At 37.8% G+C, this 15,680-nt stretch overlaps 1 protein-coding gene across 1 annotated transcript in view; it reads right to left on the bottom strand.

Moving 5' to 3' along the window:
• Positions 1–12,031, bottom strand: part of NCOA2 (nuclear receptor coactivator 2) — a 190,104-nt gene extending 178,073 nt beyond the window's left edge. Inside the window, 2 exon segments of the mRNA XM_009278417.2 lie at positions 11,602–11,681; positions 11,940–12,031. The gene's annotated coding sequence lies outside the window, so the exon portion shown is untranslated.
• Between the last annotated feature and the right edge of the window lie 3,649 nt (positions 12,032–15,680).

Genomic DNA, 15,680 nt, shown 5'->3' with positions numbered 1-15,680 from the left:
CTGTGCTGCTGTACTCTCCTTACTCCAGCACCACTATTTTTAGTAACCAACAAATGGGTAGCTGTAGGACCTCTCCTATCACCAGAAAGCTATCCAGCTTGAAGTGGCAAAGCAGCCCAACTCGTGCATGCTAGCAATTCTTCAGATAGAGGCTTGCGAGCCCAGCCCTGCTTGCTTCTGCTACAACTAGCACTTTGTTATATGCACTTTAATGCAGTAGACAGAAGAGGAGCTTTTTTGCCTTTGTAAACAAACCTCTGATGGAAATCCTGTAAAATAAATCTGCGTATTTTCTATCTTTATTATCCTTATTGCACTGTTATTTACATCTCTGTCAGCTCCTAGAAAGCACACAAAAACTTTCATATCCTAAAAAATTTCCCTCCCCTACATGTGTACAAAACTGATGACTATGTTGTTTTACCCAGTATTTCCTCCCAAAATCGGAAGTCCTCAGACCTGGTCAAGACTTACATTTCCGTAGCTATTACCAACTTCAAAAACATGCTGCAACGTGTTGATATACAAATTAAAAATTGATTACAAATTGACATATGTGGAACTGTACAAGAACAAATATACTTGTGTTCTTAAAAAAAAAAGCAAAACAGAATTCTCAGAAGCAACAGTAAGTAAATTCTGTTAAGTATGCAACTCAAATGATGTATAGCCACAGTTATTCAAATCAGAAATCTTAGGTGAAATACAGGCACGTGGTATGTGACAGACTGGCAATGGAAAGTTCTGCAGGACAGGCTACGCTCAGAGCAGCGCTGGAGCTGAGCCCACGACTCATTTCAAAACTGATGTCAAAAAGTCTTGTGAAATTTCTCAGTATATGCAATGCACACTGCACAGCTTGTCTCCATTCAATACTCCTGAAAAGACACTAAGTACCGTTAAAATGATGTATTATGCTAAGCTTTTCATTGTATTAATTTATAACCTATGACATCACAAACTATAGATGTTTAAAAATTCAATTTAATTTGTAAGATAAAGAAATATGTGACCTGCTAAAATATGACTAGGTATGTTATATGGCTTTTAAAGGCGAACTGCAGCTGAAAAAAATTGTAACAGCAATATGCACAGAATATCCAACATAAAATAGGGTGAAAAGTAAAATGTTGGAGTGAATTCATTGTAACTGAAATCCTGCCTTCACCCCCCCAAATTCAAGTTACTAATTAACCGCCAAATACTCCCTTTATGTATGACACAGCATAAAACATTTGAGTACTTGTATTTCAATACTTTGCAAATTAATTTTAAAGGTTTTGGCAGGATTAACGTTACATGCATAAACTTGCAAAATATTCAAGCTGCTCCTTTGTCTACTTATAAAAAGCAGAACTTCTCCCTTCAGTTCCACAGTCGCATGAATGTCATTTAATAATCCATTTTATCATAAAAAAATACAGATTCTTCTTGTTGGGGCACAAAACATTTATGCAAATAAAAGAAACACAAAAGAAAAACTTCTCCATGCATAAATAAAACTGAAGACAAAACAAATACTAAAACCCTAACCCCATACCCCCTCAGGTAAAGACAACATTTTCCCCATATCCCTCAATTATATCAATTTCCAATTATACAGTTGATGGTAAATAAAATTAGAAAAAAAATTGCAACTTTCAACCTCAAAATAGATCTTAAAAATAAACCCCATTCATATAACCCTTAGTCATCAGGTGACAATCCCAATTTAAAACAACAAATTCTCCCGTGTGGCTCCATTGTAAGGTGATAGCTAGCACCTCTAGTAATTTAAAGACATCCCATTTTCCTTGAGGTTAACCAGACAGCAAATCAAATAATCCCACAGAGGATTCAGAGAAGGCTCGACCCATTACTGAAGTGTTAAATTAGAATTTCAAAGAGTAACTCCACAGTCACCCTTCACAGAGATAATTTTTAATTCTTCCCCTGTGAAATGTGAAGTTAAGTCAATACTCGATGTTTTATCTCATAACATAAGCAGACAAAAATACTGCTAACTCAAAACAATCTAGGTTGATTCTTGTTTAATAAAATAGCAAAAGGCCATTGCTTCAACATTTTAATAGGTGAGTTCTCTCTAGCAGGCATTTTATTTACATTTGAGGAAATGAAATACATAAATATGTTTTTATTTATTCTCCCTACGCAAACCACAAACACCAATGAACCTGAATTCTGCATATGGAGAAATAATGAGGGTTGACCCCACTTTACAGCTAAGAAAGTGAGGGACTTACACCTCAAGTGACTCGTTTAGTACACGTCTGGCAAACCTGGCACTGAAGAATAAGCTCCCGGGTCTCTAGCACAAGGACTTGCTCCATCCCTGTCGTTACCCATGTACCATCATTCCCGTGGGCATAATCATAGGGAAATTTCCATCACGTGCAGGGGCTAACATTGTAAGTCCCCAAATTCTACAAATGGTTCCTGCCACCTTATCTAAATTATTTGTTGATTAAACAACAAAAAAAGAAAGTTGTCCAAGCTAACAATATGTTAAATTTTTGTAGCTGAACCTAAGCCAGCCTGAATAAATCGTTTTAACTGCCTGTTCAACACAACACAAGAACAGCAGAAGCTTGGCACAGTAAGAGCCACAGAGCCTATCACCGGCATGGCATAAGAGTGGCTGATATTACCCAATATCTTGAACAAAGCAACAGGACAGATCTAAAAACTGATAATATAATCAGTACAAATTACAACACAGAAACAGACATACCCACACATTTTCAATTATTATTAAATAAAAAATTCTCATGTTGTTGCCAGTATGCATCCTCAAAGAAAACCATGTTGCATTAATTTATTCTGCTTCTCAAGGCATTGTCTGTGTAAGCAAATACCAGTTCCCTCTTACTGACTTCCTTCCCTGCCAGTGGTAAGCAAAATCAGTTAAAAAACAGTAAAACACAGTGTCGTCTTTACATTCAGCTAATGCAAGTGAGAAATATTTTCAATTAGCAGAAGAAGGTTTGACCCAGTATTGGATTTTACATTTTCACCTTTCCTGTATTGCTAGTTAGCTCAACCTTTCTGCAAGAAACCCTCTTATTTCCCTTCTCAGAATCTCGTCTTTATAAAAAAGTCCCTCCTCCCCCGAGGAAATTCTAAGGGCAGGCTTGCCATCTTCCTTTCTCAGCTTCTGCAATATAACTTGAGTAAAAATGATTTACACAAACGTAACAAAACAGAGTATAGCTCATTAGGAAAAAGTTACTGCTATGCTTATACAATAGTATTTCCATAAAATCAGAACAGTAAGAATTGTTGACAAATCATGTCAACAGCAAGAAAAGTTATGGCATATGGCCCTTCCCACCATAACACAAAATACCACTAATTAGCGGTTTTAAATTTTTAAGGATTTATTTCTACCTTTGCCAAACACGTTATATACTATTCACATTTTTACTTCTCATTGCTCTGAAATCTAAGTATGTCTCATTTTGATCTTTTCAGGTTTTCAAGAATTCATCAGTTTTACATTCATCAGTTTTACATGGTAAAATACTGACCTTATCAAAGGATTTGGAAAGAAAGATGGCATATGCAGTGGCAACCATGAGAAACTTTAATTTGTATTATATCTTTCTAGTCAAATGTATCAATTTAATTATGGACAACGATACCTCTGATACGAGGAACAGAGCTGTGCCTATAAATGGATTTTTCATTTCAGCCACTGAACAGGGGGAAGAAAAAAAAAAAGTATTTTAAAACTGTTTCAAATTGCGCAAATACTCAATTCACCAGGAAAAATGCCCTTGTTTCAGATAGCTTACTTCATGTCAAAGTAGGGTAAGCATTAAGAGCACCCACAATGGGATTTAATTGCTAAATATATCTGTGAATGTATACTTTAGTTTCCTTTGCAGTACCTTGTCTGAGAAGACAACCCTATGAGTAGCAGATAAATAAATTAAATCTATAAAAGTAGGCAAGTGAAGAAACTACTGTCCTTCACTGTAGGGCAACACACAACTGATAGGGCGCTCACTGCCAATGTAGGAAATTCAGTTCTCTGACAAAGTATTTACACACCAATAAAAAGCAGAGCTGTTTCAGAGGCCGCAAGCTCTGCTCAAAAACATTCAGCAGCCCAGAGACGGCAGCAAACTCCTAAGAGGCAGGAGACCCAAATGCAAACCTCTGCTCCGAATCAGGAGGATCGTGACTCCCTCCTCCATCTTGTTGCACCCGTGTCTGATGTTCAGGAGGCGGCATGCAGCTATCTGCCTTCCTGCCTCTCCCTGAAGACAGGTGTATCCCCATTTCCCTGCGTGCTGGTGCCCATGTGGGTACAGGAAAGGTTTCCCCAGCCCCTGCAATCATCCCAGGTGAAGCGGGTGATGTTGGGAGCTGCTCTCTGCCACAGCTGTAGAACACTGGCAACCTGCCCGTCCCCAGTCCAGTGCAATGGGGGGGGAGGCAGGGCCGCCCTGGACTCGGGAGCAGCAGGGTAAACTGCAGCTCCTGGGGAACGAGAACAGACACCGAGAAGCAGAAAAGCAGACAAGTTATCTGACCTGTCGCGATACCCGGGGCACAGGCTGTGCCACTGAAATTGTAGCCCAGCAAGAGCCCTCACCTCGCACACCCGCAGCGGCTCCTCCCTCAGAGCTGTACCCCATAGCCGGGCCATTTCCCCGTGGCTTATTCACTGTTAAGTCCTCCTGTGAATCTAGCCTCGAAATTCAGAACTTTTAATTTCAGAATTTCCTAAGTGAGCCATTAGAGCATCTCTGATTAGTAGGGAATTTTCTCCCTTCCTTAATGAAGCTACTTATGAAATTCAAGCCAACTCATTAATAGCTTCAAGCTAGCCAAAAATACATTTTCAGTAAGTAATTCCCTGTCAAAATACACACATACACACAAATACGTCCAACTCCTATTAGAGAGTCCCACAACCATGGATCAAGCTGTCCTCACCCAAAACATCGCTCCTCCTACATTGCTGCCTGGGGGCTTTGACTGATGGCAAGGTGGAGGAGAACGGACTATCCCAAAGCTTTATCAGATTGTATCAGAAGACCACAACACACAAAACACTTCTCCTGGAAGCTGGGGGCGGAAGGAAATAGCTCAGAAATGGAGTGATGAAGCAAATAAGAGGAAGACTAAGTAGGAGGCAGCTCTGATAACTACTGTTACTGGAATCAAGTTCATCATCAGCAGGCTGATACTTTTTTTTTTCTTTTAAGAGGTACCCACAGTACCTACAACAGGACCAGAGCACCATATGCATGGTTGCATGCTAATATTCAAAAATAAATACATACTACTGTGAATCAGATCTGCTATACACACAGTATATTTGACACTAATGAACAAAAGCAGAAAATTAACAGAACAAATCCATTTAAGCCTTTAGGCTGTGGCACATAGCCTGTGGTGTACGGCAGCAGCGGTAGTGTGCTTGGGGTGTGATAGCAGTAGAATAGCATGTGATATTTCATATAAAATGGCCTAATTTGGGGTGTTTTGGGTTTTTTTTGCTTCTGTGGATTTGTGTCGAGTATGTTTTACATGTGGCAAACATAGTGTTATACAACAGACTCATATGTATTGATTCTTCAAATATTTCAGTGTTGATCAAGAGCCTAGGACTCGGATAATAACAAAAGAGTGAGCTCATGAGGAAGGAAAGACTAAAATCACAGTCAGGGACAAAGAATATTTTAAACATCAGTAGTCACGCATCAAGCTTCATGTACCATTAGCCACACATAAACCCTATTCCACTGCAGGATACATTCTGGAAGTTACATACTGTAATTCCAGACAGAAAAAGTTTTACATGAGTCTGTTCAGCAGGACTGAGCAATAAAAACATAGTTAACCCGGATTTGTGAAGAGAAGCCAAGCAAAAAAACCACAACTGAAAAATGAAAGGCCATAGAAATTAACCCAAGTGAAATTTCATATGTGTTGGCCACCTACTTTTAGACAAATGTAGATGTGTTTATCCCATTTTAAAATACTACTAAACTGTGGCACCACACAGTAGAGTTTCAAGCTTACAACCTGAACAAAGAAATGTAGGAGACATCTCACTCTTTTATTCCTGTTGAACAGGTATCTAGAGATTGAAGGACAAAGGAATCCAACACAAAAAGGAATCTTCAGTTCCATTGCTTACTTGTAAGGATGATGATTCAAAGTTTAAGTGAGAATATCCAAATATAAGCAAAAGAAAAACACACTGAAAAAACATGAATGGAAACATTTTAACTCCCTCTGACACTACTACAGTTTCCCCTCAAGGATTAACTTATTTGCAATACCTACTATAAAACTAATTCTTTTCTCAGTTCTAATTTTAAATATTCCTAGATTGCCTACCACCATCATTTTGAAAGCTACAGAGTTTGGTGTATACAGAACACTGTAGTTTATTGAACTGGGATTACTGAAGGAACAGAAGTACTCATAATGAAAGAAGGAAAGAATCTGGACCGTAGAAACAGAGATGTCGGAACAGGAGAACAGAGCATATTCTTCATTTATTATAGCCACAGCTGTGAATAGAGTTTTACCAATGCATTTACACACTGACAGATATTGCGTACGTAGGAGTGTCAGTACCCCTTTTTGCTTGTGGTGAGATGGCTAGAGGAGGATTTTGTAAAACATTTTGAATAGTTAGAGCCCTTCACAATGATACTGTAAAATTCACCAATATTTCTAAATCATTTTAATAATACTTAATTTCTTAACATCTGTAACTTATCTAAGACCATTCACCTGAATTTTTCAACATCCAAAGTTTGTTTTAAAAAGAAAACCTGTAATTTCTTGCCAGTCCAGTTAATATAAAGGTAAATTAATCAGATGGGAAACACACTGTGCCACACTTTATATTAACCAGCTGCAAATTCACTTACTATTCTAGTCACGTAAGTCTTCTGAGCCTAACATCCCAGCGTTGTGACATTATAAAAATTCACCCACTTTAATGTACAGAAATATCCGTGAACCTCAAATTATTGTACCATAATGCTGTCAAATAAACAGACTACTGGAATTCAATTTCCAGAAAGCCAAGGCAAAATCTACTGGCCTTAATCTGAAATACCAGTGTCATTTTCAAGCCCTGTATTTAATTAATACTATTTACTGTCAAGAGCTGAGCCGGGTGAATATTTCACTCTTCCCAATTCAGGGGCTAAAGGCAGGCCCAGAGGAAAATCTGGCCAAGTAAATGCATCTCATCTTCTTTGATGATGCAAGTGCTCAGTTGTCCTGTTCTTGACCCCTCTAGAATTCCCAGGCTCCAATACTGGTGGTACAATGTCATCAATCTATATTTAAAATATATATTGATTTTCCACGGATGATAATGACAGCTATTTCTTCTGCAAATGCATATATACTATACCTTTGCCCACATAAAAAGGTCCCTATCAAGGTAAGAAATGAAAAAATCTTAGCAAAGCCCATTACTAAGTCAAAACCAATATTTAAGAAGTGAGTAAAATCAAGTTAGCAATCTCATTTCCTAAATATTTTTTTATTTATCTCACTGAAACGTTAAAAATAATCTTCCAGGATATAGCTACATACAAAAGGCAAGCTTCAATCAGTTGAATGACAGTGTTTTCAACAGTCCTGCATAAATATGAAGTTTGGTTCCATCAATTCAGTAAGAAGTTCACTGACAGAGCACTCCATTTAAATCCATTCACAGTAATTAACAAGTTTTACATATTTAAGAATGGTTTACTCCAGATTTATAATAAATTTGAACGCTGTGGCCTCAAAACTATGAAAGTACTTTAAAACTGCTTTCATTATTAACAAACCTCATTCTGCTAGTTACAAGCATGATGAGATTTCTCTCTACAATACTCTCAGTTTTCATCAATTTTAAGGGAAATGCAATATACTACATTTGTGTAAATTTCAGCTTTTCCACAAAATAAAAACCAAAGGTTTCCATAAGCTCCCATGTCCAATTTGGGGGGCGGGGAGGGGGAGAAAATCTGTAGGGTGCAACTGTATAAATCTTAATAGATGCTCACTTCTCAATACTTCTGTTCTCATTGCACCACCCACACAGAACTTCATGCTCAGATTAGGAGTATCATTCTAACGCTGATTGCATTAAATTTACTATAATCAAGCATCCACTTTTACAGGCATCTTTATAGGCAATTCATGTTAACTAATGTCACTACTGAACAGGAGTGACTGAAAACAGAAAAACCTGATCATATTTCATGCAAAACACAACTCCCCAATTTCAAGGTCTAGGAATGGGAACGCATTCCCTTTATTATCACAAACCAATTCAACATAGATTAAATATCCCTCACAGATCCCTCTGCAAATGAGAAGACTTGATTCAGTAAAGACTATCCATACCTGTGATCAATACCTCTATTTTATTTCAGGTATTTCAGAAACACAGCTCCTGTGGGAATTAAGGTGCTCTGAACTAAGGTGTTCTGAACTCACTCCAGAGCTCTAGGCAGGCACCATCCCAGCCCAGCTTTGCATGCTGATAGAAATAAGCTCTCTCTTATTCAGATTGGATACTTGGAACCTACTGTAGGTTCCTCACTTGCATCCTTAAACTAATACTGAAGGCTCTTAAAACTTGTTTCAATATAATGCACTCTTTATCTTCTGACAGCATTCCCTTTACACACACATGTATTAGGAAGACACAGTCAAAAATGAGACATCTGTCAGAATTTTCTTTATCTACTACTGCTGTAAACAACAATAAGGAGTACTATAACTCAGAACAAACAGACACACAAGTATTTTCTATCACACTTGACACTAACTACAACACAAACGCCAATTAAATCACTACAAAGTTCAATTGAAACAGACTCTCCAGATTGAGAGTGACAGAAAACTGAGATTTCACTGATCTACGTTTTTTTGCTGAGAAATGTTCCTTACAAAGCAAACCATTTCGTGCAAAAAGGGGGGGGGGGGGGGGGAGAGAAGAGTTTTCTGACTGAAAACTTTTAGACTAGGAACTAAAGTTAGTATTTTTATCTGTTTAGGTTTTTTTAAAGTCTAAATTTCTCACCGTCCTAATTGCATGGCTTTTTGGTAGCACACAGCAGCTACTTCCCACCGCCCCAACTAACAACGTTCCAAGGGAGCAGCCACAAATTCTGTCATTTACTTTATTTCTTATCAGTTCATATACACATATTCTAAAGCCATTTAGCAAGTCCAAGATTCACACTCTTATCTGTTGTATCATATAAAAATAGATCCAGTAAGTATTAAGCAGTAGTTTCACTTTCCAAAAAACTTAATAGAGCGGTAGACAGGCTGAACGCACACAGTTTCAGTCACAGTGGTGGTACAGTCTCACAACACACAGTCAAACCGAACACCTATTCCACAAGCAACTCCAGTCAAATGCCACAGTCAGGATTTCTTAAATGAAATTCCAACTGATATATCCTTCAGAGACTAGTATAATTTCAGATGGGTGTACTGGTTAAAATAAACAGCTCTCTGATCTTGTGATGGACAGATGAACATCTGAGTATGTCGAAGATAGGACTGAAATCCCGGACATTCAGAAATCAATGGAAGAATTTCCAAGGATTCAAAGGAACCAAAATTTGAAACTATTCCTTGTCTCATCCAACTTACTTTTGCTGAACTATCACGTGAACACATGGATAACTACTCACTTTAGAGCAAAAGGGTATTTTGAGTGGAGAACTACCTCTCTACTTCATCCTTGCCCTCTGAATTCTTTCATGACATCCATTTTTTACAGTGGTATCTTCCTCACTGTCATCACCATAAACTTCATATACAAATATTTACCTCTTATTTGCTCTTATTAAAGGCTTTGAACTTTTCAAACACGGCAACTATGTTTTAGTCAGTATCTGTAAAGGTACCAGATTACTTTCTGATATGCTAACAATCAAATTTATAATTTTGGTGCAGAATGTAGCAACACTAAGCAAAAGAGAGGGGTTTTTTTGCCCACATACATTAATTAGGAAAAAAAGCAATTATATGAAATTGCTTTTTATTTTAATATTTACCTTTTTCAGTCTTTACCTAGTGCATTCCTTTTTTAATGGAAAATTACAATTGAGACAACTGAAAACAAACATTCTATCAACTTGACAACAAAATTTCATGTTCTCTTTGGAGAATTTTGGCAGTGACATTTTTCTCTTTCTTTATTACACATATCTAACTCATTCTGAGTCCTATCCACTAGAAAAAAAAATATTTTAGATTCTTACTATTTCCTTTTTTTGCTTAAATGATCACAAAAGCAGATTGAGAAGACATGCACATTATGATCATTATGCAGCCCAGATAAATAGTGTAAATAAATAATAAGTAACATAGTGTAAGTAACTGCAAATAAGTAATAACATCTATGTGGTTGAGAATTTTCAAGTTAATACAATACATAAACAAACTATTAACCAGTATTGTAAACTTCATTGAATGAAATGAACTAAAAATTGTTTTATCAGAACAGCCAAGGGAAAAGGCAGAAAAAACAGAAGCATTGGAAAGCTTCTTAATCTGTTTTCATTCACTGATGCTAGAAAATTCAGTAAGTTTAAAGAAAAACATTGTTAGTTTGCAAAAATTGCTTAACATAATTAACAAAAGAGGAAATGATACTTGATGTGGGCATACATAGTTTTACCCATAAACGGTTGGCATTTTATAAACAGTTATCCCCCAAACAACTAAAAACCTTTTCAGCAGGCTCATTTCCCACTTCTATATTTAGTGTCCAAGCCTCAAAAATACATATTTCTGACCTTAATAAGTCACTCTACGTGTTAGAAGACAACATTTATTCATGAGTACCCTGAAAAGGTTCTCACATAACATCTCAAATGCATATTTGTAAAAGATTTATACCAAGTGAGTATATTGATATATTAAACATACCTAAAATAAAAACACGGCATTTATTTTCTACTTTCTTTCACTGCACTACCAAACTATTATTAGTCTGCATTTAAACAATCCGCAGGGGTCCCTTTTTCTGATTCTCAGCGGTATTATCCCTTCTTGTGAGTGGAGTTAAACAGGCACAGCACTGCCTGATGGAGTCATCAGACAGTAATTCTTGAGCAACAAGCATTTTAAGACATCAGTGCCATTATACCGATTTCAACCCTCAATTTAAGTAATTTATTAGTGCAGATAGTTGGATGGAAAAGCTTGTATTATTTCATACTCAACCTTTGCCATAAGACAGACCATAATCAGCACATTTGAAAGATGTCAATTCCTTAGTTACAGTATGAAATATCAAACAAGCTTAATGTGAAAGAACATCACATGCTGATCCCTTCAGCCCTTCTCAGCAGAGAGTCCCATTCCTGGTCCTGGCACTAAAGCAAGGTCCCTGCTTCCATAACCAGTCTGGGCATTATTTTTGAAAGTCTCCAAAATGTTTGTATATCGACTCACTGTATAATACCATACATTACTTAAAACCAAGGCTTGTTCTGCTGTATCCACACAACCAATTTAAGGCATCTTGCATCAAATTCCCCAGTGAAGAAGATAAAACTGTAACACAGTCCAATTAAATGCAATAGGATATAGATAACTCACCAAGACTCAGCGAGGCAGGAAACGATTTCTAGGGGCTGTGTGTGGGGGGGGCCTCACTACTCAGATACATCTCAAGCATGCTAGGAACAAAATTGAGAGAAAAATATTAGTCTTTTTTTGGAGACAGGCATAGAAGAACAAAAATATGATGCTTCACACACTGCAGTTTTAAGCATAACACAATGAGGGAAAAACTTTGCAGAGCATTATCTGCTTTTCCAGACATAACTAGAACGCCCTTCCAGTTGCACAATCACTCCAGGCACACAACTTCCTCTCTACCTGCTGCCTACTGCAAATTCACAGTGATAGCAACTAAGATGTTTACATTAACTTACACAGTACGCAGCCTTTATTTTCACAAAAGAATCTGTGGGAACTCTCTGTGAAAGTGGTTGGTTCCTTTTTTGGTTGACTGCTTGGCTGGTTGACTTTATAACACATCAGTTTCAAATCTCTAAAAAGGAGAAACTGGTGTTCTTATAAAATGTCTTTCAACCATTATTAAAAGTTGTACATACAGAAGCATGTTTCTTCTCTGAATCTCCACTTACAATACTCTTGATCTGAGTGATGAGTATCAGTGGACAAATAAACAGAAAGCTCTTCGTTAGTATAGAGCTTAAGAGTCCAGTAAAGCAGACAACATACATTGCACAGCAATACACATTTCTTCAGGGAAGAGGAGCATGCCACTACCCACATAAATACTATATCTGCATTTCTGTTTGTAGGTCAAACAGTACTTTATGTCAAATGTATCCAAGCAAGATACCAAAGAAGAGTTTTCTTACCTTCATATTCTGACAAACAAAAAGGCAGAACATAAAGAGAATGAAAGATACACTGCAAGAGTCATCAACAGGAAAAAAAAAAAGCACACTAATTATGCCTCAAGAGAAATGGAATTTAGAAACAACAACATTCTTTCTGTCATTTCTGCCATCTCACAGAAACCTTCTTCAAACAAACTCTGCTTAAGTCCTTTCAGTCACAGGCAGGATACCACTACAGTAACAGGCTATTCAGGGGTGCCACTAACAAAGAAGTATTCTTACATAAAATATATACACAGAAGATATGAATACATTATTTCCTCAGGAATGACCAAAAAGCACACAAGCTCTACAGATCACAAACATGGAGCTTTGAGTGGGTCCTCATTGAGAGAAAACATCATCTTGTCTTAGAATAAAATTTTAAGTAAAACACTACTAGACCTTTTGGTGATCTAGCAAGATTTTCAGTGTCTGTTAGACACCTGCAGTTCAGAGAGACACACCAAAAGGAAGCCGCCGTCTCACCCGCAGATGCAGGCTGCAGCCCCAGCCCACGGTGGGGAGACCTTTTCCACAGAGAAGCAATAATGATGAGAGTGCCTGTGTAGACAGAAGTGCTTCCCACTCACCTCCTGTCTTTCAGCTGCTGCACACCAGTGAAATGAGAATGACTACTCTACTGCCATTTTGTTTCTTGACAACTAGCATGGCTGCTCACTGGTATTTTCCTACTGCTGATTTATTTTTGGGTTTCACCTCCTGATCTATGTGGCCTCCAGTACTGCACCTCAAAAAGTCTGCACACAAGTAACATGGCTCCTGACCATTACGCTGCAGCCCACGGGGCTCCACATAGCGACAACGGAAATTACAAGTTTTGCTGATTTTCATTTGTTCTATTCATAAAATGTTTAATAATAATACTGTCTGAAAACCAAGACAATACATGATAGTTTCACAGTAGAAGCACTACCTTTGAAATACTACTAATGAGATCTTTCTTCCAAAGTAAAAGCCTTGAATTATACAGCAACTAGTGACAATCTTACGTACCCAACAGATGTATAATCTGGTGTCACGGTTTAACCCCAGCCGGCAACTAAGCACCACACAGCTGCTCGCTCACTCCCCCCACAGTGGGAAGGGGGAGAGAATTGGAAGACTAGAAGTGAGAAAACTCAAGGGTGGAGATAAAGAGTGTTTAATAGGTAAAGCAAAAGCTGCATACACAAGCAAAGCAAAACAAGGAATTCCTTCACTCCTTCCCATCGGCAGGCAGGTGTTCAGCCATCTCCAGGAAAGCAGGGCTCCATCACACGTAACGGTTACTTGGGAAGACAAACGCCATCACTCCAAACGTCCCGCCCTTCCTTCTTCTTCCCCCAGCTTTATATACTGAGCATGATGTCACATGGTATGGAATATCCCTGGTGGGGTGAGGTGAGAAGCAGAAAAGGCCTTGACTCTGTGTCAGCACTGCTCAGCAGTAACTAAAACATCCCTGTGTTATCAACACTGTTTCTAGCACAAATCCAAAACAGCCCACTACTAGCTACTGTGAAGAAAATTAACTCTACCCCAGCCAAAACCAGCACATTCTGGTATATTCCTCTAACTAAACTAGACTCAGTGAAGAAAAGTGATGAACATGATGTGATGGACAATGAAATTACCTGTTAGTCCTTGCCTTCCCTTCTCAAACCCTTTCTGAAGCTTGAAATAAAGGAAAACCAACACTACAGCAAAAGGCAATGCTAGTACTTATTCCCATGCAAATTTCCACAAGAATCAGGAGGTTCCTGAGATGCCCCTCAAAACTCATGAGAAACCACTCTTGCATAAAGCCAGCTTTCACAGTTATTGGTGGTGCTCAAAGGCCTGTAGGTAGGCCTCACACAAAGGCCTACACGAAGAACGGGTCTCTGCCTCAAACAGTACACAATTATCAGCATTAGCTACGATATAAAAACAGAATACACCACAGCCATCATTCTCCACACTCGCCATTTTCCAACATCACCATTCAATCCTCCATCCCCCAAAGGGTAAAAGAAAACTTTTTAAAGGTCAACATAATAGTTAAACGCAACTGACACAGCCCAGAATAACATGCCGTCCTCTGACTTCAAACCACTTTACATCTTTATATTCCATTCATGCACAGTCATTTCTTTCTTTTCCAGTGCAAAGGGACATCTGTATTCCAGGTACATAAGATGTGTTACCTCCTCGCCCCATAAAAACTATGAGTTGTGAACAAAACACACAATATCAACTGTACAAACTGCAGTTTAGCTAAAAGGGAGTGAACGACTACCACTTTCAGACATACTTAGAAGACACCATCATCTACAGTGTGCAAGCTTAGTGAATGTATTTTTTTCATCTACATACAGCCTTCAGGTTCCCTCATCCTTATACTAAGACGAAAAGGTGCCACAAATGATGTCACCATTGTGCAGTTAACATTAATTTCACACAGAACTGTAGCAAGAAAATAGTTTGAGGCCTCATTAAAAATTCAGTATCTTTGCATCAAAGTAAGCCATGATTCTTGAAAAAAACAGCAAAACAAGTAGAAGTATGTTTGCACTGCAAATGCCAACACAAATCGGCAAGCAACTAAAAACAAGCTTTAAACTATGTTATTAGAGCTACATTTTATAGCCAATAAAGCATCGAGAGGTTGACTTTTTCTTTTAAGATAAAGGCAACAAGTATTCTGGCCACATTGAAACAAAACAGTATATTTCTGGTTGCAAATTTTTATTTTGGAAAAAAAACAAATATTTAGACTTCAAGAAGAGCTTTTCTCCTTGAGAATATATTTGAAATCTGCTAAAATAAATATTGTATTTATCTGTATACACTCATAATCTTCCTCCACAAAGAATCTATTTTAGGAAACTGATAGAAAAGGTGGAGGACATTGCTCGTATCTCTGGAGACCAAGGTACAAATCTGTGTAAGCATAGCAAGTGAAATTAGTTGACAATAATCACATTTATTTCTGGGAATAACATAAGTGGTTGGTCAGCAAGTCCTGACATTAATTTTGAAACAGTAAAGAACAAGGACTGAAGAGCTACCTTGTGAACTCAAAGCATGGTAGAAGAAGTATGAAGAAAAGTAGTCTCTACTGTAGACCAGGTGATATCTGAACTCTCACTTCGACAAGTATTAAAACATATGACCTTGGGCTTTGGGTTGGGTTTTTTGTTTTTAAATTTGATTCCATCACACAGGCATATGATGAACTTGTAAGTTCATAAAAATACCTGTAATAAAAGTGCCAGTATA

The sequence above is a fragment of the Aptenodytes forsteri genome, unplaced genomic scaffold (genome assembly GCF_000699145.1).
Source record: "Aptenodytes forsteri isolate BGI_AS27 unplaced genomic scaffold, ASM69914v1 Scaffold18, whole genome shotgun sequence".
Classification (NCBI taxonomy): Eukaryota; Metazoa; Chordata; class Aves; order Sphenisciformes; family Spheniscidae; genus Aptenodytes; species Aptenodytes forsteri.
The sequence above is the reverse complement of the archived record's forward strand: the minus strand, read 5'-3'. Positions and strand labels throughout refer to the sequence as shown.